The sequence below is a fragment of the Monodelphis domestica genome, chromosome 4 (assembly GCF_027887165.1).
Source record: "Monodelphis domestica isolate mMonDom1 chromosome 4, mMonDom1.pri, whole genome shotgun sequence".
NCBI classification, from domain to species: Eukaryota; Metazoa; Chordata; class Mammalia; order Didelphimorphia; family Didelphidae; genus Monodelphis; species Monodelphis domestica.
Window position 1 is genome coordinate 279,800,557 of NC_077230.1, and position 21,202 is coordinate 279,821,758.

The following is a 21,202-nucleotide window of genomic DNA, read 5'->3' on the forward strand; positions in this document are numbered from 1 at the left end:
TGAATTCTATAAAACAATCAAAGAACAATTAATACCAATATTATGCAAACTATTTGACAGAATAAGCAAAGAAGGAGTTTTATCAAATTCCTTTTACGACACCAATATGTTACTGATTCTGAAGCCAGGCAGGTCAAAAACAGAGAAAGCTACAGATCAATCTGCTTAATAAATATAGATGCAAAAATCTTAAATACGATATTAACAGAAAGACTCCAGGTAGTGATCACAAGAGTTATTTAGCATGACCAAATAGGATTGATACCAGGAATGCAAGGATGGTTCAATATTAGGAAAACCGTCCACATAATTGACCATATTAACAAGCAAACCAACAGAAATCACATGATTATCTCAACAGATGCAGAAAAAGTAGCAAAACAGTCAATGATAAGCCCAAAGACCCCAAATTTGGGGACCAAAACCCACTATTTCATAAAAATTGCTGGGAAAACTGGAAGACAGTATGGGAGAAATTAGATTTGGATCCCCATCTCACAAACTACACCAAGATAAACTCAGAATGGGTAAATGCCTTTAATATAAAGTGTGAATTTCAAAACTACTCAACCCTGTTCAAACCATCCTTTAGAGGATGGGATTTGGCTATTTCCTGATCAATAACAATGGAGATACTTGGAATGGGAGAATCAGGTCTTGGAAACTACAATTTCCACCCCACTCAGGGTAACAGGATTTAGGAAGGGCTGCAGCAAAGCTCAAGATTTAATTATTTGAGAATATGACCTTCAACAGACATGTGCAAAGGGAATAGACCTCTGGGCGGTCCTGGGTGAAGCTAGAGCCACCATTGGCACAGGTGAGAGACAGGAAGTGAGGTAGAGGACAGCTGAGGAGTGCTGGGGACTTCCGGTGTGAAGGAGAGGAGGTTGATGGAGCCTGGTGCTTGAGGTGGAGGCCCTGAGACTGTTTCTCCGTTTTGGTCATGTGAGTGATAGGGACTGATCTCTTTTCTTTGCCTTGGCTATCTAAGGCCTTGAGCCTTTGGCCCAGCCTAAGCAGAGGGGATATTTAAGCCCTATTCCCTTTTCTCCCTTCTCTCCCCTCTCTCCCTCTCTCCCTCTCTCCCTCCTTCCCCCTCTCTCTCTCCCTCTCCCTCTCTCTCTCTCTGATACCTTTCTTCCTCCTGTTAGTAATTAAAAACTCCATAAAAGGTTGACTGCTGACTTGAGTTTTCATTTAGGAATTACATAGCTGAATTCCTTGGCGGCCTTAAATTAATATATATAAGTCTTTCAATGTGATTTCCATATCACAAAAGGAGGAAACTAAAAGCAAATTAGGTGAACACAGAATATTTTACATGTCAGATATTTGGGAAAGGAAATACTTTAAAACCAAGCAAGAGCTAGAAAATAAATCACAAAATGTAAAATCAATAATTTTGATTACATCATATTAAAGAGCTATTGTACAAACAAAACCAATGCAACCAAAATTAGAAGGGAAGCAACAAATTGGGAAAAAATCTTAATAACAAAAACCTCTGACAAAGGTCTAATTACTCAAATTTATAAAGAGATAAATCAATTGTACAAAAAATCAAGCCATTCTCCAATTGATAAATGGCCAAGGGACATGAATAAGAAATTTTCAGTTCAAGAAATCTAAACTATTAACAATCACATGAAAAAGTGTTCTAAATCTCTTATAATCAGAGAGATGCAAGTCAAAACAACTCTGAGGTATCACCTCATACCTAGCAGATTGGCTAACATGACAGCAAAGGAAAGTAATGAAGCTGGAGGGGATGTGGCAAAGTTGGGACATTAATACATTGCTGGTGGAGTTGTGAATTGATCCAGCCATTCTGGAGGGCAATTTGGAACCATGCCCAAAGGGTGATAAAAGACTGTCTATCCTTTGATCCAGCCATAGCACTGCTGGATTTGTACCCCAAAGAGATAATAAGAAAAAAGCCTTCTACAAGAATATTCATAGCTGTGTTTTTTGTTGTGGCAAAATTTTGGAAAATGAGGGGATGCCTTTCAACTGGGGGAATGGCTGAAAAAATTGTGGTATATGTTGGTGATGGAATACTATTGTGCTCAAAGGAAGCACATAAAAGTGTGGATAAAGTGGAGGAATTCCATGGGAACTGGAATGTCCTCCATAAATTGATGTAGAGCGAAAGGAGCAGAATCAGGAGAAAATTGTACACAGAGACTGATACTGTGGTATGAATGAATAAAATGGACTCCATTAGTAGCAATGCAGTGATCCTGAACAACTTGGAGGGATCTAAGAGAAAAAACACTATCCACATTCAAAGGAAAAACTGTGGGAGTAGAAACACAGCAGAAAAACAACTGCTTGATTACACTGGTGGAGGGGGATATGGCTGGGGATTTTGACTCTAAATGAACATCCTAATGCAAACACCAACAACACTGAAATAGCCTCTGATCAAGGACACATGTAATACCCAATGAAATTGCACATCGCCTGCAGGATGGGTGGGGTAGGGGAGGGAGGGGAATAATGTGATTATTGTAACCAAGGAATAATGTTCTAAATTGACTAAATAAATTTTTTTTAAAAAGAAAAAGACCCAGAACATCTCCAAGGGACTCATGATCAAAAAAAAAAAAAAAAGATGTCTGTTGTAATAGAAAGAACAGAGTTTGAATACAGATACAAAACATGTTGGCAAAGGGTGGGGGGGGCTGTTCCCCTCCCCCTCTCCATGGTGCCTGATGACATTTTTCACATTTCCTGCCCCTCTTCTCAGCAGCCCAATGGAAGCACTTCCTACCTCCACTGTCTGGGGTAATGCTGGGGGCTCACAGGGTCTTGAAGGTACAATTTGTACATTTGACCTCTCAACAGTTTACTAATGCTGGATCAAAATATGCCATTCTTTATTTTCTACATTAAATTGTTCTCTTATGTAACCAACATGCATCATGTTTCACATGAACATTGAGATGTATTATAGAATAACATATGTATAACCTATATTACCTAACTTCTTGGGGAAAGGAAAGGTGTGGGAAGGAAAGCGAGAACATGACAGGAAATGGATATTGAAAATTCTATTGGCATGTAATCTGGAAAAAAAATTTTTAAACCATATGAAAGCTTAAATGCACCTGCATAAATTCTAATAGCAAAATTAAAAATCTAAAATATCTAAGACTTGATTAACAATTTCCCTAATAAGTACAATGTAATCTAACAATTTAATGATTAATAATGCAATGAGTGTGATCTGAGAAATAATTCAATATTTCAAATAACACAAAGCTCACAATCTCCATAATAATTCAACCGGAATAGAGCATACCTCAGAAATATGGGTTTTGTAGCTCTTTGTCAAAGAGCTTCAAATATACTGACAGAAGATCAAAATTCAGTCTCTACATTTTAATCAAGGATTTTAGTAGTGCATTCATTAAATGGCACTCAATAATATATTCTCTTTAAGGAGTATGAATTTAGAAAATTCAAGGGATTATCTGATATATCACTGAAAAGCAGATACCTAAAGCAAAGATGTCAAACTTGCAACTTAACTACAAAATGCTGGAGTGTACTGAACCAGATTAAAATAATACTGGAAACTGAGTGACAAATAAAAATACAATATATATGGATAATGTTAAGGGGGGGGGGGGGGGGGGAGAAGGATGTTAAGTCAATGTACTGCCCTAAGGCAAACCTCATTCCATTCACAAGTGATCCCATTCCATCCTATCCCATTTTTTCCAGCCAACTGAACTTTCTATCACCTCCAACTTCCTTACTTACCCTATATCTACTGGTTTCTTCCCTACTGCCTACAAGTGTATACATGTCTCAACCATTCTTAAAAAACCCTCATTCCATCCAACTAATTTTGGGAGCAAGTCCTGTATCTCTCCTCCCTTCCAAAACTAAACTCTTTTAAAAAATCACCTACAATGGGTCAATCAGTAATTTATTAGTTTATTAGTTCCCACTATGTTCAAGGAACTGTTCTAAATTAAGATACAAAGAAAGGCAGATGATAAAACCTGCTCTCAAGTTGCTCACAGTCCGATGGGAAAGACAACATGCAAACAATTATGTACAAACAAGAAATATAAAGGATAAATTCAAACTAATCAACAGAGAGAAGACACTAGAATTAATAGGGGAAGGAAAAGCTTTCTATATAAAAGGTGGGATTTTTTGTGGACATGAAGAAATCCAGGGAAGACAGGAGGTAGAGATAAGGAGAGAATATACACCATGTTTGGGGGAAACCATAGAAAATGCCTAGAGTCAGGAGATGGAATGTCTTATTAAAGGAAAACCCAGGGGAGGGTTGTCATTGCATCACAAGAGTTCATGGAGGAATGTAAAGTATAATAAGACTGGAAAAGTTGGTGGGGACAAAATTATGATAGGCTTTCAATGCCAAAGAGAGGATTTTGTATTTGATTAGGAAGGTGATACAGAGTGAATAAACTTTACTGAGTAGGAGAGTGACATGGTCAGACCTGCTAAGATCACTTTGACAGCTGAATGCAGAAATGATTGGAGACGAAAGACCTCTTGAGGCAAGTGGATTCACCAGCAGAATATTGCAGTTCGTCTTGCAATTAGAGAATGAGGGCCTATAGCATGGAGTGGCAATGTAAGAAGAGAAGAATACAGGAGAGTATAAAAGTAAAATCAATGGGCATTGGCAATAGATTAAATATGTGGGTTGAGAATAAGGAGTCAAAGATTATACCTAGGTTGTGAACCTTAGCAGCAGGGAGGCTACTGGTACTCTCTAGAGTAAGAAGAAAGTTGAGAACAAAGAAGGATCTTGGGGAGGAAAGAATTAGTTCAATCTGAGGACATGTTGCATTTAAGATGCCTGCCAAATACCCTCATTCCCACATCTTCTTGGTTTCCTTTCATTTTAAGCTACAACCTTATAGTCTAAAGGAAGTCTTTCCAGATCCATCTTGATTAATATATTAATAAATCCATTTCATCCTGCACATAGCTTCTTGTCTCCTTCATTAGCACGGGGCTGACTTTTACCTGTTTGTGTATCCCTACACTTAACACTGTGTTTTGCATATATTATTTATTGGCTTAATGACACTCTTCAGTTGCATGTTTAATATTCTGAATTTTTCACATGAAATTTCTAGAAAAGAGAACCCAGAAATAAGAGCATATCATTTTAAAAGTTTAAAATTGAAATTCCTAAATAGCACTTTATGTGGGGAGGATGAATTAATTGTGTAATATGTTTAAAAGAATGATTTAGGGGGAAAATTTAAAACATCTACAGTGCAATAAACACCATAAATAAGTAAATGAATTTGCTTGAACCTACCGAAACCTAAGCAAGCATTAAAATGCACTCTGATCACTATGAGGCTTTTTTGCTTATTGCATATTTTATCTTCTCCTGAACTTAAATAAACTAATACTAAGAAAATAAATATCCACCTTGAACAAAGCACTACAGTATTCAAATCACTAATTTATGTGAAATCTTTATCTATTTAAGAAATGAATAAATAAAGAAAATATGGAATTCAGGGTTCATGAGAAGAAAAACTCTTATGACAGAATGAAGGGAAATCCCTGAATAATGTCCCTGACTTGTGTTAATTCTGATAGTGTTGACTGTAATTTAAATCATAGTACTCTGTAACAGATACAAGTATTTTTTCCACATTCTGGAGGGGGAATAGGAGCTAAGGTTAGAGTAAATGGCACCCCCAAGATTAAATGTTTTGGCATTCAATTCCTACTAGAAAAGAAATATAATTTTTTTCTTTTTCGTTTATAAGGCATTGATAGTACTGTATTGTGAAATTTGGAATAAGTATTTCATCATGGGCTCTATGTAGATCAAAGAGAAAAAGACATTTTAAAGATAGGAAATTGTGAAAAAGCTTTTATTGAAAATTAACTTAAGAAAAAAATTACAGTTGTTCACTTGTGTCATTAAACAATAAAATAGACTACAGAGGTAATATTATACATAACAGTACATAAATTTCATAAATTTATGAGTTACTAAACTTTTTAAAGATATCTCTGAATTTCTAGATCCTCTCTGCTGGTTTTCACATTTATTTCACAAACTTTTTAAATTTTATTTATTTCATTTAAACTTTTTTATTTTATTTTATTTTAACCTTTAAAAAGAAACTGCATATTTAGGGTATTAAAAGACCATTTTAACTTTTTTTAAAAACTGATTTTATAATGTATTTATATACACATATTTTATGCATTTCTAAATGTTTTCTACCAGTTGGCTTTCACATGTCATCTGTGATTTCTACAAAAAAAAACCAAAAATTAATATTTAATTTCTTATGCCAGCCGACAGTATGTCAAAACCACAATGGGAAAAGTTTCAATGTGTCAGGGACACCTGTACAATATTACCAATGCTTCAGAGTCCAAATAATTTTAAAAGTAATTTTAATGAAAACTATGAATGACAGAAGGAAGCTAAATAAATAGCTCAGTGAGTTTATTGCCAAGCCTAGAGACAGGAAGTCCTAAGTTCAAATCTGACTTTAGAACCTCCTAATTATGTGACCCAAGGCAAGTCACTTAACTCCCTCATTGCCTAGCTATTTGCTTTCGCTCCCCCCAAAAAACAAATCTCAACATTAATACTAATAATTTTTTCAGTGCTACTATTCCAATATTTATGGGTTTTACTTACAAAGTATACTAAAATGCTTACATTTCTCAATTTATATTTCTTTAGTCTTTCATTTCTATGGGTACCAAGAAAAAGGCATTATTGTACTGAATTATTAATCACACTACAATTTTTTATGCTTAGTTACAAATCTGTAGGGGGAAAGTCTGTAGGTTTGGAACAAAGTAATATATATATATATATACACATACATACATACACACCAAAGTTGAAACAGACAGAAAAAGACAGGCACAGGTCTACCACTTCCTTCCTTTACACAATAAATTTTTTTTTTATATTTTGGTGATGGAATACTATTGTGCTCAAAGAAATAATGAACTGGAGGAATTCCATGTAAACTGGAAAGACTGCCAGGAATTGATGCAGAGTGAAAGAAGCAGAGCCAGGAGAACACTGTACACACAGACTGATACACTGTGGTATAATAGAATGTAATGGACTTTTCTACTATAAGCAATGCAATGATCAAGGACACTTCTGAGGGATCAACAAGAAAGAACACTATTCACATCAAGAGGAAAAACTGTGGGAGTAGAAACCCAGAAAAACTGCTTCATCAAATGAGTTGATGGGGATACAATTGGGGATGTAGATGCTAAACGATCACCCTGGTAAAATTATCAGAAATAGGGAAATAGGTCTTGATCAATGAAACTTGTAAAACCCAGGGGAATTGCACCGGGAGGGAAGGAGGGGAACAGAAGAACATGAATAATATAAATATGGAAAAATATTCTAAATTAATTAAATACATATTTTTCAATTAAAAAATATTACCATTAAATCCAGTTTTCTTGTTCCATTAACCATATTAAGATTTTTCAAGGTCCACTGATATTTGTATAATATATTTGTAATGTTTTAATAAAAGGATTACCATATAACTTGAAATAACATTCACAGAAATAATCAAGGAATAGTTTGGAACCTTGTCCTTCAGTAGTGTCGGACTCTTTATACCATAACATAACAATGCCATGAAAGGATTTTCTTCACAAAGATACTGTAATGGTTTGTCATTTCCTTCTCTAATGGATTAAGGCAAAGAGAAATAAAGTAACTTGCCTAAGGTCACGCAGCTTATAAGAGCCAAAGGCTAGATTGGAAATCAAGAAGAGGAATCTTCCAAATTCCAGGCTTGGCACTCTATCCACTGTGCTTCCTAGCTATCACCCTACAGTGTGGATACTAGGTCATAAAAATATTTGGAATAAATGATATGGGGAAAGCAACTAGGTGTCAGTAAGAGAGAAAGACTGATTGGAAGCAGAGGCTCTAGATTAGACAATATACATTTGTATGACAGTCACTCAGTATTTTTCCATTTCAGCAAAATGGCTTTAAGGGGTAAAAAAACTAAATCCATTTCATATATGTATAGAAAATAGGGATGTCAAAAAAGTAAAACATAGTCCCTAACTTAAAGGAGCTTTTATTGGAGTAGAGGAAGAAAATGTAAGGATGACATATAATGGTAAGTTTAATGGAAGTGTGATGGACTCAAAGGGAAAATTCAGACAAAACAGGCATTTGAAAATAGGAATAAAGAACTATCATCATAAATTCTGATATAGAACATTTCAATCCAAGGAAGACTTCATGAAGAAGATATCAACTGAGCTAAGATATGAAGAATGTTATTGTTTTGAAAGCCCAAAATGAGGGGGAAATGCATTCTAGCACAGGGAAAAATAGTTTATGTTAGTGGGGGGACCATATAAGGTTTTTATAATATTCTAATTTTACTATAGTGTGCAGAGAATATTAAAGAAAGCTTGAAAGGTACATTGGAACAAGGGCTTAGAGGTATTCCATAACAAAGGATTTTGTATGAATCAAGAGGGGAAAAAATACTAAGTTTTGTAAAAATGGAGATTTGAATCCCAGACTTCAATCCCCAGAAGTCCTTGCTTCCCAGAATGCTTTGTAATCTCACTGAGATCCTCACCTGGGCGAGATCAAAATTTCTTTTTAACGGGCTGTAAAAGCCTACTGAGATGTCTTCCTACTTCCGTTTCCAAGCAGACCCGTCTTTCATAATGTAAGTGAAATTGAATGGGCCTTTCGGCCCTCCTAGGCACATGCTTTCTTACTTGTATTTTCTTAAATTCTTAATCTTTAATAAACCTCTAAAAAATATAATACTTCTAGCAGAGAAACAAATTTTTACCTGCCACAGTTTGGTGATTTTAATCTTAACAGGTTTTAAGCATGGAAGTGGCATAGCTAATGTAGGGCAATAACTGTTTGAAGAGGGAGTGGTAGCCAATAAAGTATTGCTTCAGAAAGACAAAGGACAAGAACTAATTTAGTCAGTTACTATAATAAGTTCTAACAAAGTGGGGTTACATTTCTCCAAAATACTTGAACCTTTGAACCCTCTGCAACAAAAGAATTATATAGGAGTTGAGTAATCACAGTAATTCCACAAAAGTATTATCTACAGAATCCCTGAACAGGTAAAATCCTTTCAGAGTTAATACCAGAGTACTCTAATAATATGCATGTATTCCCTATCAGTCTCAACAGGCCAAAGAAATTTATCAGCAAACAAATTCTTGAAGGCTTATGCCTATTGTTTATAGAAATCTTTCCTGACTACAAATGAGACTGGTCCTATTCCTTGACAATTTCCTTATTTTGAAATTGAGTATTTGAAACGGTGATATCTCTGATCCCTTCCTTCTAATGTTCTATATCCTAATATTTTCTTTTTTAAAATGTCTTCCTATTTTAATACTTTATGTTCAAGCTTGTAATGTTCTAAAGTCATTTCAAATTCTCTGACTGTGACTCTGTCATACTAGTTTTTAAAAAATATATTAAGTAATAGAAATGTTAATATTACAACAGACAACTAATATTATCTGACCATTTAAGTGAAGTCACAATGCATTTATCAATATAGTATATATATATATGTATATTTATATATAATTCTCATTTTATAGCTAAAATGAATCTGTAGTTTCCTCATTATACACTACAACTAATTACCATAAACAATTGTCAAGGATTCTCTACTCTATAATGAGGGAATCAGAAAAAGGATGAACAAAGATCTCTTCCAGTTCCAAGTACCTAAACATTAGGAGACACCAAAGCAGGGACATAGGCTTCCTTGGCTATAGAGGAGGCTGGGTGGGACAATGAAGACAACTCTAGGGTGTCCCGGACATTAGCACTAACCTTGCTCTTTCTAATATAGGGTCTATACCTTTTTTTCATTGAGGTCACAGTCATCATGAAGAATAGGAAACTGGAGACTCCATCAGAAAAGTATGGGAGTGTGAGCAACTAGACCTCAAATCCCACTACATCAGACGCAGAAACTACATACTTCATTTCTGCATCTTACCTTCCCTAGTTAATGGAAATTCATCATGTTTCATTCACTTTTGATGACTCAAATATTAGTGTTTTAATATTTAACATTTTTAGGTAAAGCAGCTATTATATTGTAGGAAATAAATTCATATAAAATGAAATATTTGTAAAGTGCTTCAGGAATAGTAAAACTCTATATGATAGCTAATATTAACTACATAATAATAATAATATCCAATAATTTTGGTCACTGCTTTACTACTCACTTCAGAAGGCAGAAGTGATGGGGGAGGGAATATTCCACAGTTCTGAAAATCTTACACTTTTTAAAAGCCAAATTTTAATCTTTTGTGACCACTCTTGGGCATAAGAAACAGAATTTGAAACATAACTCATTTATACCAAACACTGGACAACGGGGATGGGGGGTGGGGTTGGGGGAGCCAATGATAATGCATTGATTAGGTGGTGTGGTATCTTCCAAAAACAAGGAGGCTAATGTCACAGGAGTATATGGTTATAAGAACAATGAAAGAAGGGTGGGGGAAGAGAAATAGAAGAGGTTAAAAGGTTATCAAAAACTAAGAACAGCAAACAGGATTCTTTATACTTGATTATGGAAATGATAAGTGGACACTTTACTGAATAGAAAGTGACATTGACCAGTATTTTAGGAAATTCATGATGATAGCTGGGTGAAGGATGGAATGGTTGAAGAGAGCAGAAAGTTTTTTTAAATAGTCCAGGAGTGAGGTGATGAGGACATTGAACAAAATGGGATGATGCCTACAGATTATCCTGGCAGAAACAAATATGGGAGCTAACACAATATGACTCATACCATTTCCAAAGGCAACAACAACAAAATCACTTTGTGGGACATTTAGTCAGCTACCTTAGAGTGTCATGGTTTTTGCGACCAGGGAAGGGGGGGGGGGGGAAGGGGAGGGGAGGGAGGGAAAGAGAATTAGAAAGAAAGAAGACATTTCTGACAAAGCTCCTTCTGTTTGCATATGACATCACTGATGCAACATGCCAGAATTTCCTGAACTATTGACAGAAAAGAAAAAAAAAGTAAATTAAAATATTTATTGCTCAGAACATGACATGAAGTAATGTAAAATGTCTAGGGCTCATTCATCTGTATCTACTTTAGAGAAAGTAGAAAAAAGGCATGTTGGCCCAAAAAACCAACAGAAGAAGGGATCCCTGAACTGCCATTGGGAAAGAGTGAATCTATTTCATTCATACCAATAATGGTTTAACATTAACATACTGTAATGGAGGGATTAATTGGTGGTAAAGGGGATAGGGGAAGAATGAAGATCTCCCCCTCAAAGTAAGATCCAGAAGAGATGTTGGCTCATAGAGAGAAGAGGGGGGTTTGAGTAATTTTCCCCCTTTAGCTGTCCCTCCTCAGCTAGGGATGCTCTCACAAATTTGACTCTTGACTTCCTCCACTATTAGAGCCTAAAAGTTGCTTCTCAGGAAGATTACTGTGCCCACTCAAACTGTACCACTCACACTTGAGTCACTTTAGGAAAGGATAATAACTTTAATATAAATTAAGTCAACTAGGGTAACAAAAATAAAATGGCAGGCAGGAAAAGAATGTGTAAGTAAAGCAGGGGAAGGTGTCCCTTCTCTAACTACCCCTTTCCCTCCCTCCTCAAATTTGGGGGAACTCAACCCTTGGCAGCTTGGGCCCCTTGAGAAAGAGTCAGGTTGACTGCCCCTGTTATTTGGCCCCCTGGCCACAGTTCAGACCCAGGACACCAGGAGCTGTGAGGTAAAGTTTTAACAAAGGTTCAAATGTCTTTTTCAGACATCTCTTCAATTGGTAATAAGTGTTTTGACAGACTCAAATGTCTCCTTCAGATGCCCCTTTAATTGGGATTTCATGGGGGGGGGGGGGGGGAATTTCCAGTCACCATGAGAGGAAAAAAGTGAGTATATCCTCAGGAGAAAGGCTTGGATAGAACTCTGTCCTAGATTTCTCAAGGATGAGCAAGATCCAAATGAAATCCCAGTCAGAATCTTCTTGCTTCTCAACATTCCAGACCTCCTGGGACACCTCCCCCATCAAGGTGAACAGATCCATAAACTCTTCAGCCTGGCACTCTTCCTATAATGCATACCCTCTGTCACAATACCTAATCATATATAATTTTTAAAATGATTATATCAATAGCTGGTATAAAAAAAAACCTTTTAACAAAAAACATTTATTTATGCTAAAAACACTACAAAGCAAACACAAAAGGGTGATGTTTGAACAAGGCAGAAAGTAAAATCAAAAGCTGGAATTACTTGCAATGTAGAAATACTGAAGCTTCCCCAAAAAGACTTTCATTTGAATAGTTCTATATATAATATCCATAGGAATAATACCAGAGGAAAAAATTTAAAGAATAAAGAAAAAACATTAAACTTTACATGCTCAAAACAGGCTGGTTTGTTTTGAGGTTTTTTTTTTTCCCCTCAATCCCAGAGAATTAACAAAGAAACTTATTGAGACACTAAATTCAGCAAAATATTAGCACACAAAATAAACTTCTCAAAATCATCATCATTTCTTTTGAGGCAATAAAAATCAAGAGAGGACATAATAGAAGAAAAGTCTCAATTTTTTAAAAGTACAAAGTACATAAAAAACAAAGTACAAAAAAAAGGTCAATCTTCCAAAACCATTTAAAATGGATACAATTAAATAATATTTCTCAAAGAAATAAAAATGACTGAGTGATGATAGTAGTGCCCTGTGAATATGATGAAATGATAAAACAAAATTAATATATATTTAGGGTCATATGAATCAATGGAAGGGCTAGATAAAAATCAAAATAAAATTCATTCAGAGGAACTAAAAGTTTAGAATCATAAGGGAAATAATGAGGGAAGAGGAAAAGGAAAATAGCATACACCTCTTAATCTAAACCCATAATAAGAAATAAGTGCCACAGTTGATAGAGTAATGGGAGTGAAGTCAAGAAGACGTGAGTTAAAATTCAGCCTTCAACATTATTAGCTGCATGACCCGAGATAAATCTATTAACTCTGATTGCCTCAAATTTCTCATTTGTAAAATAAAATGGAGAAAGAAATAGCAAACTACTCTAGTATCTCCGCCAAGAAAACCCCATTGTATCACAAGGAGTCAGATAACTGAAAAATTACAACAATAACAGTAAAAAAAGTATTTCAACTATTTGTTGATGGCTTTTTAAAAATATATAACAATGAAACAAATTATATTAAAAAGTATCAAAAAATTTCAACTCAACAACCCTGAGTTCAATAATCTAGAAAACGTAAGTTGTCAACAAAGAACTCATAGGGAAAAATTCCTAAAAATAATTTGAATACAGTTTGGCAGGAACTAGTCTATGTCCACAGTCATATATTGTAAGCTCAAACTGGATATACAATCTGAATATTAGAAGTTATTCAACCAAAAAAAAAAAACAATTGGAAGAGAATTAAGTCAAGTCTCATTGACAAATATGGTTGGGTAACAATTCTTAAACATATAGGGAGCGGGAGTGATAAAAGAAAGCACAGATCACTTCAATTACAAAAACTGAAAAGCTTTCGCAGTAATAAAAATCAGTCGAAAGGAAAAGATCTTTGTATCAAATATCTGATAAAAATCTGACCTCCAATGGATAGAGGGATCAAAAAACACAAAAGGTCTTCAAAAGGAGATACAACATAGTAAAAATATTAAACACTGCTCCAAAATACTAATAAAATACTAATAAAAGAAATACAGCTCTAAAAAACAAAAAAAAAAAAACCCTGAAACACCCATCTGTACCTTATAAATGCACCAAATGGCAAAAGTTTGGGAAACAATGTTATATAGAAGGTATAAGAAGACAGGCAAATCGATACACTATGAAACAGTGCAACCATCCTAGAAAGCAATTGTTATTATGTCAAGAAAGTCCAACTTCGGGGGCAGCTGGGTAGCTCAGTGGATTGAGAGCTAGCCCTAGAGACGGGAGGTCCTAGGTTCAAATCTGGCTTCAGACACTTTCCAGCTGTGTGACCCTGGGCAAGTCACTTGACCCCCATTGCCTAGCCCTTACCACTCTTCTGCCTTGGAGCCAATATACAGTATTGACTCCAAGACTGAAGGTAAGGGTTTATTAAAAAAAAAAAAAGAAAGTCCAACTTCCCACTACTAGTCACATACCACCCCCAAAACACAGAAAGGACAGAAAGGCTGAATAAATATAAAAATGTTTATACTGGAACTTTTTATAACAGCAAAGAATTGAAAACAAACTGGTGCCTCTGGCCAGGCATACCTAAATAAGTTATATAGTACATGAGAGTAATGGAACATTACTTCCCCCCCCAAAAAAAAGATTATAAATTTCATATAAAGTAAATAATGGGAGGATATCTATAAGATGAAGCAAAATAAAGAAAGCAATACGCACATTAACTATAACAATGTAATGGAAAGAACCAATATGAATAACACAAATGAGTTTTATTTGGAACACTCTTAAGCTAGACACCTGTGGAACAGACAAATAGCAATATTCAGTTGGTCCTGTGATATCTGGGCTCAGGACAGAGAATAATGCAATGTGTCTGAGTGTGTGTGGTTACGTAGAAAGATATATAAAAATCATAATCATAGAAATAATACTTGGATCATCAAGAACTGATGACAGACAGTATAAAAAGAGTTCAGGCACATAGTGATAGAACCAAGGGTGTTCTCTGTTCTTTCTCTTTCTCTCTCTCTCTCTCTCTCTCTCTCTCTCTCTCTCTCTCTCTCTCTCTCTCTACCTCCCTCCCTCCATCCCTCCCTCTCTCTCTCTCTCTCTCTCTCTCTCTCTCTCTCTCTCTCTCTCTCTCTCTCTCTCTCTCTCTCTCTCTCTCTCTCTCTCTCTCTCTCTCTCTCTCTCTCTCTCTCTCTCTCTCTCTCTCTCTCTCTCTCTCTCTCTCTCTCTCTCTCTCTCTCTCTCTCTCTCTCTCTCTCTCTCTCTCTCTCTCTCTCTCTCTCTCATCTCTCCTACCCACCCCCTGTCTCTAAATTCCATCTAGAAATTACTGTGAAGGAAAAAAGACACCAATAAAAGTTATTTTGTAAAAACAGTGCTAAAAACAACTTTAAGGAAAATGGTGAACAAAAAAGCTTCAAAAAAACTCTCTTCCAAAGAAACCTATGATACTGTAGAGCTTTGGAAGAAGATGGACAAAAGGTCAGATGTTAGAAATATGTTAGAAACATCAACTATATCATTAAACTGCCTATTTGCAACCTTTAAAATTCACCCACCAGAGGACTTCCGGTCAAGACGGCAGCTTAGATAAACCTAAAGTTCAGATCTCCGGAAACCCTTCCCTACCGAACTCAAACTATATGTTCATAGGGCACCGAAATTCAAAACGAACAACAGCATAGACCCTGGGAATCCTCCTCCTGGACCTGGACCTGGATCAAAAGGTACAGCCCCCCAAAAGCCAGAACACAAGATCACTCGGACCTAAGGGGTAGGCAGAGGGAAGGACCCAGGACCCATCCCCCCAAACCAGAGCGCTGAGTCCAAGGCAGCAGGGGGAACCTCAGAGCCTCAGGGCTGGCTATCCTGAAGGCCGCTTCCTGAAAACAACCTGACCCAGTCGAGGGGGCACCCAGACAGCAGGGAAACAGAGAGAGATGGGGGAGCCTGTAACCCCCTGACCAGATACTTCCATCTGAGTCTCCCAAAGGTCCCTGCCTCAGGGCATACTCAGTCGGAGGTTAATCCTATCAGGAGCCCTTGGAGCTCCAGGAAGCCACGCCCCACCCACCCCCAGAGAGCAGGGTCATCTGAAACAACAGTAACCCTCAGGGCTGGCAAAAGGGCATCAAGAGCCGGCTATTCTGAAGGCCACATCCTGAAAACAACCTGACCCAGTCGCGGGGGAACCCAGACAGCAGGGAAACAGAAAGAGATGGGGGAGCCTGCAGCCCACTGGCTGGATCCTTCCATCTGAGTCTCAAGTTCCCTACCTCAAAGCATACTCAGTTCAACACAGAGAAAGTTAATCTTATCAGGAGCCCTCACAGCTCCTTGAAGCCGCAGCCCCTCCCCCCTCAGAATGCTGGCTCTCCTGGCCAGGAAACAAACACTGCGAGTAAAGGGCCAAGCCAGGCTCAGAGCGTGGAACTAAGGCAATGGAGAAGCATCGGGAGGGAACTGAGGAGGGCAGTAACACGGAAACACCAACAATTCCTGGTTTCCCCAGGAAGACAGAAACACAACTGCATAGAACAGACAATCTGCCTAGGGCTAAAACCTCTGAACACCAGACAGAGATAAGAAAAGCTAGTCCTCCCCACTCAGATAGAGATGGCAAACTCCACAGAAGCACAAAAGCCCCAAAATTACAAGAAAAACAAGAAAAAGGGGGTGACTTTGTAAACATTTTATGGAGCAAAAATACAAAATACAGATGAGATAGAAGAGGAAACACAAGCAAATGCTCGGAAACCTTCCAAAGGAAATGGAAACTCTCCACAAACCCATGAAGAATTTGAATTGGAAAGGATCAAAAAGATGGAAGCCTTCTGGGAGGAAAAGTGGGAAATAATGCAAAAGAAATTCACGCATCTACAAAACCAGTTTGACCAAAGAGAAAAGGAAAACCAGGCTTTAAAAATCAGAATCAGGCAACTCGAAGACAACGAGCAAGAATTAATAAAGCAAAGCCAAAAGACCAAGAAATTAGAAGAGAACATAAAATATCTCACTGACAAGGTGACAGACTTGGAAAAGTGAGGAAGAAGAGATAATTTGAGAATAATTGGACTTCCAGAAAAGCCAGAAATAAACAGCAAACTCGACATGGTAATACAAGATATAATCAAAGAAAATTGCCCAGAGATTCTAGGACAAGGGGCAATACAGCCACTGACAGAGCTCACAGAACACCCTCTACACTAAATCCCCAAAAGACAACTCCCAGGAATGTAATTGCCAAATTCCAAAGCTTTCAAACAAAAGAAAAAATCCTACAGGAAGCCGGAAAAGACAATTTAGATATAAAGGAATGCCAATCAGGGTCACACAAAACCTTGAAAGTTCCACTCTGAATGATCTTAAGGCATGGAACATGATTTTCAGAATGGCAAGAGAGCTGGGTCTTCAACCAAGAATCAGCTACCCAGCAAAACTGACTATATACTTCCAAGAGAAAGTATGAGCATTCAACAAAATAGAAGATTTCCAAGTTTTTGCAAAGAAAAGACCAGAGCTCTGTGGAAAGTTCGATATCGAAAAACAAAGAGCATGGAATACCTGAAAAGGTAAATATGAAGGAAAGGGAAAAGGAGAAAAATGTCATCTTTTTCTTTTACCCAAACTCTCTTCTATAAGGACTACATTTATATCAATCTATGTATACTAACATGTGGGGGAAATGTAATGTGTAAATAGGGGGAAAAGAAAGACCATATAGAATAATCTTTCTCACACAAAGATTCACACGGGAAGGGGAGGGGAAGAAAACTCCTATAAGAAGGAGAGGAAGAGAGTTTTTACTTAAACCTTACTCTCAGGGAAATCAACTCTGAGAGGGAAGAACATCCAACAAGGGAAGGGAGAAGGGAAAACCAAGGGGAATAGGGGGGAAGGGAGGGAGTGGACACAAAAAAGGGAGGGAAGAAGAGGGGGAAGGGGGAGGGAACAAAAAGGGAGGGACAAGAAAGGGAAACATATCAAGGGAGGGAACAAGGGAGACTGATTTAAAGTAAATCACTGGACTAAAAGGTAGAGCTGAAGAAGAAAGGTTAGAATTAGGGAAGGATATCATAACTCTAGGGAGTCCACAAGTGACAGTCATAACTTTGAACGTGAATGGGATGAACTTACCCATAAAACGTAGACGAACAGCAGAATGGATTAGAATCCAAAACCCTACCATATGTTGTCTTCAAGAAACACACATGAGGCGGGTAGACACCCACAAGGTTAGAATTAAAGGATGGAGTAAGACCTTCTGGGCCTCAACTGACAGAAAGACGGCAGGAGTTGCAATCGTGATATCTGATAAAGCCAAAGCAAAAATAGACCTGATCAAAAGGGATAGTGAAGGTAATTATATTTTGTTAAAATGGAATTTAGATAATGAGGAAATATCACTAATCAACATGTATGCAACAAATAATATAGCACCCAATTTTTTAACGGAGAAACTAGGAGAACTGAAGGAAGAAATAGACAGTAAAACCATATTAGTGGGAAACTTGAACCAACCACTATCAAATTTAGATAAATCAAATCAAAAAATAAATAAGAAAGAGATAAAAGAAGTGAATGAAATCTTAGAAAAATTAGAATTAATAAACATATGGAGAAAAATAAATAGGGATAAAAAGGAATACACCTTCTTCTCAGCACCACTTGGCACATTCACAAAGATTGGCCATACATTAGGTCACAGAAACATAGCACACAAATGCAGAAAAGCAGAAATAATAAATGCAGCCTTTTCAGATCACAAGGCAATAAAAATAATGATCAGTAAAGGTACATGGAAAACCAAATCAAAAACTAATTGGAAATTAAACAATATGATACTCCAAAATCGTTTAGAGAAGAAATCATAGAAACAATTAACAATGTCACCGAGGAAAATGACAATGGCGAGACATCCTTTCAAACCTATTGGGATGCAGCCAAAGCAGTAATCAGAGGTAAATTCATATCCCTGAGTGCATATATTAACAAACTAGGGAGAGCAGAGATCAATCAATTGGAAATGCAAATAAAAAAACTCGAAACCAAGCAAATTAAAAACCCCCAGCAGAAAACCAAACTAGAAATCCTAAAAATTAAGGGAGAAATTAATAAAATCGAAAGTGATAGAACTATTGATTTAATAAACAACACAAGAAGCTGGTACTTTGAAAAAGCAAACAAAATAGACAAAGTACTGGTCAATCTAATTAAAAAAAGGAAGGAAGAAAAGCAAATTAACAACATTAAAGATGAAAAGGGGGACAGCACCTCCAATGAAGAGGAAATTAAGGCAATCATTAGAAATTACTTTGCCCAATTATATGGCAATAAATAAACCAATTTGGGTGATATGGATGAATATATACAAAAACACAAACTGCCTAGACTAACAGAAGAAGAAATAGAATTCTTAAATAATCCCATATCAGAAAATGAAATCCAACAGGCCATCAAAGAACTTCCTAAGAAAAAATCCCCATGGCCCGATGGATTAACCAGTGAATTCTATCAAACATTCAGAGAACAGTTAATCCCAATACTATACAAACTATTTGACATAATAAGCAAAGAGGGAGTTCTACCAAACTCCTTTTATGACACAAACATGGTACTGATTCCAAAACCAGGCAGGTCAAAAACAGAGAAAGAAAACTATAGACCAATCTCCCTAATGAATATAGATGCAAAAATCTTAAATAGGATACTAGCAAAAAGACTCTAGCAAGTGATCAGAAGGGTCGTCCTCCATGATCAAGTAGGATTTATACCAGGGATGCAGGGCTGGTTCAATATTAGGAAAACCATCCACATAATTGACCACATCAACAAGCAAACCAACAAGAATCACATGATTATCACAATAGACGCAGAAAAAGCCTTTGATAAAATACAACACCCATTCCTATTAAAAACACTAGAAAGCATAGGAATAGAAGGGTCGGTCCTAAAAATAATAAACAGTATATATCTAAAACCATCAGATAATATCATCTGCAATAGGGATAAACTAGATGCATTCCCAATAAGATCAGGAGTGAAACAAGGATGCCCATTATCACCTCTACTATTTGACATTGTATTAGAAACACTAGCAGTAGCAATTAGAGAAGAAAAAGAAATTGAAGGCATCAAAATAGGTAAGGAGGAGACCAAGTTATCACTCTTTGCAGATGACATGATGGTCTTCTTAAAGAATCCTAGAGATTCAACCAAAAAGCTAATTGAAATAATCAACAACTTTAGCAAAGTTGCAGGATACAAAATAAACCCATATAAGTCATCAGCATTTCTATATATCTCCAACACAGCTCAGCAGCAAAAAACTAGAAAGAGAAATCCCATTCAAAATCACCTTAGATAAAATAAAATACCTAGGAATCTATCTCCCGAGACAAACACAGGAACTATATGAACACAACTACAAAACACTCTCCACACAACTAAAATTATACTTGAGCAATTGGAAAAACATTAACTGCTCATGGATAGGACGAGCCAATATAATAAAAATGACCATCCAACCCAAACTTATTTATCTATTTAGTGCCATACCCATGGAACTCCCAAAATATTTCTTTACTGATTTAGAAAAAAACATAACAAAGTTCATTTGTAACAACAAAAGATCAAAGATATCCAGGGAAATAATAAAAAAAAAACAACACAAATGATGGGGACCTTGCAGTCCCAGACCTCAAACTATATTACAAAGCAGCAGTCATCAAAACAATTTGGTACTGGCTAAGAGACAGAAAGGAGTATCAGTGGAATAGACTGGGGGCAAAAGACCTCAGCAAGACAGTATACAATAAACCCAAAGATCCCAGCTTTTGGGACAAAAATCCACTATTCAATAAAAACTGCTGGGAAAATTGGAAGACAGTGTGGGAGAGATTAGGAATTGATCAACACCTCACACCCTACATCAAGATAAATTCAAAATGGGTGAATGACTTAAACATAAAGAAGGAAACCATAAGTAAATTGGGTAAACACAGAATAGTATACATGTCAGACCTTTGGGAGGGCAAAGACTTTAAAACCAAGCAAGACATAGAAAGAGTCACAAAATGTAAAATAAATAATTTCAACTACATCAAATTAAAAAGGTTTTGTACAAATAAAACCAACGTAACTAAAATCAGAAGGGAAACACATATTGGGAAAAAATCTTCATAGAAACCTCTGACAAAGGTTTAATTACTCAAATTTATAAAGAGCTAAATCTATTGTACAAAATTTCAAGCCATTCTCCAATTGATAAATGGGCAAGGGACATGGATAGGCAGTTGTCAGATAAAGAAATCAAAACTATTAATAAGCAGATGAAGAAGTGTTCTAAATCTCTTATAATCAGAGAGGTGCAAATCAAAACAACTCTGAGGTATCACCTCACACCTAGCAGATCGGCTAACATGATAGCAAAGGAAAGTAATGAATGCTGGAGGGG

The 21,202-nt window shown here is 36.5% G+C and overlaps 1 protein-coding gene across 6 annotated transcripts in view; it reads right to left on the reverse strand.

The window, feature by feature from the left end:
* Window positions 1-21,202, reverse strand: part of ARHGAP32 (Rho GTPase activating protein 32) — a 430,718-nt gene that overhangs the window by 237,291 nt on the left and 172,225 nt on the right. The window contains exon 1 of one of the 6 annotated variants that reach the window (XM_056794602.1): window positions 17,884-18,167. The exons of the other annotated variants lie outside the window; for them this stretch is intronic. The gene's annotated coding sequence lies outside the window, so the exon portion shown is untranslated. Of the gene's footprint in view, window positions 1-17,883; window positions 18,168-21,202 lie in introns of those variants that run through there. 6 annotated transcript variants of the gene reach the window in all.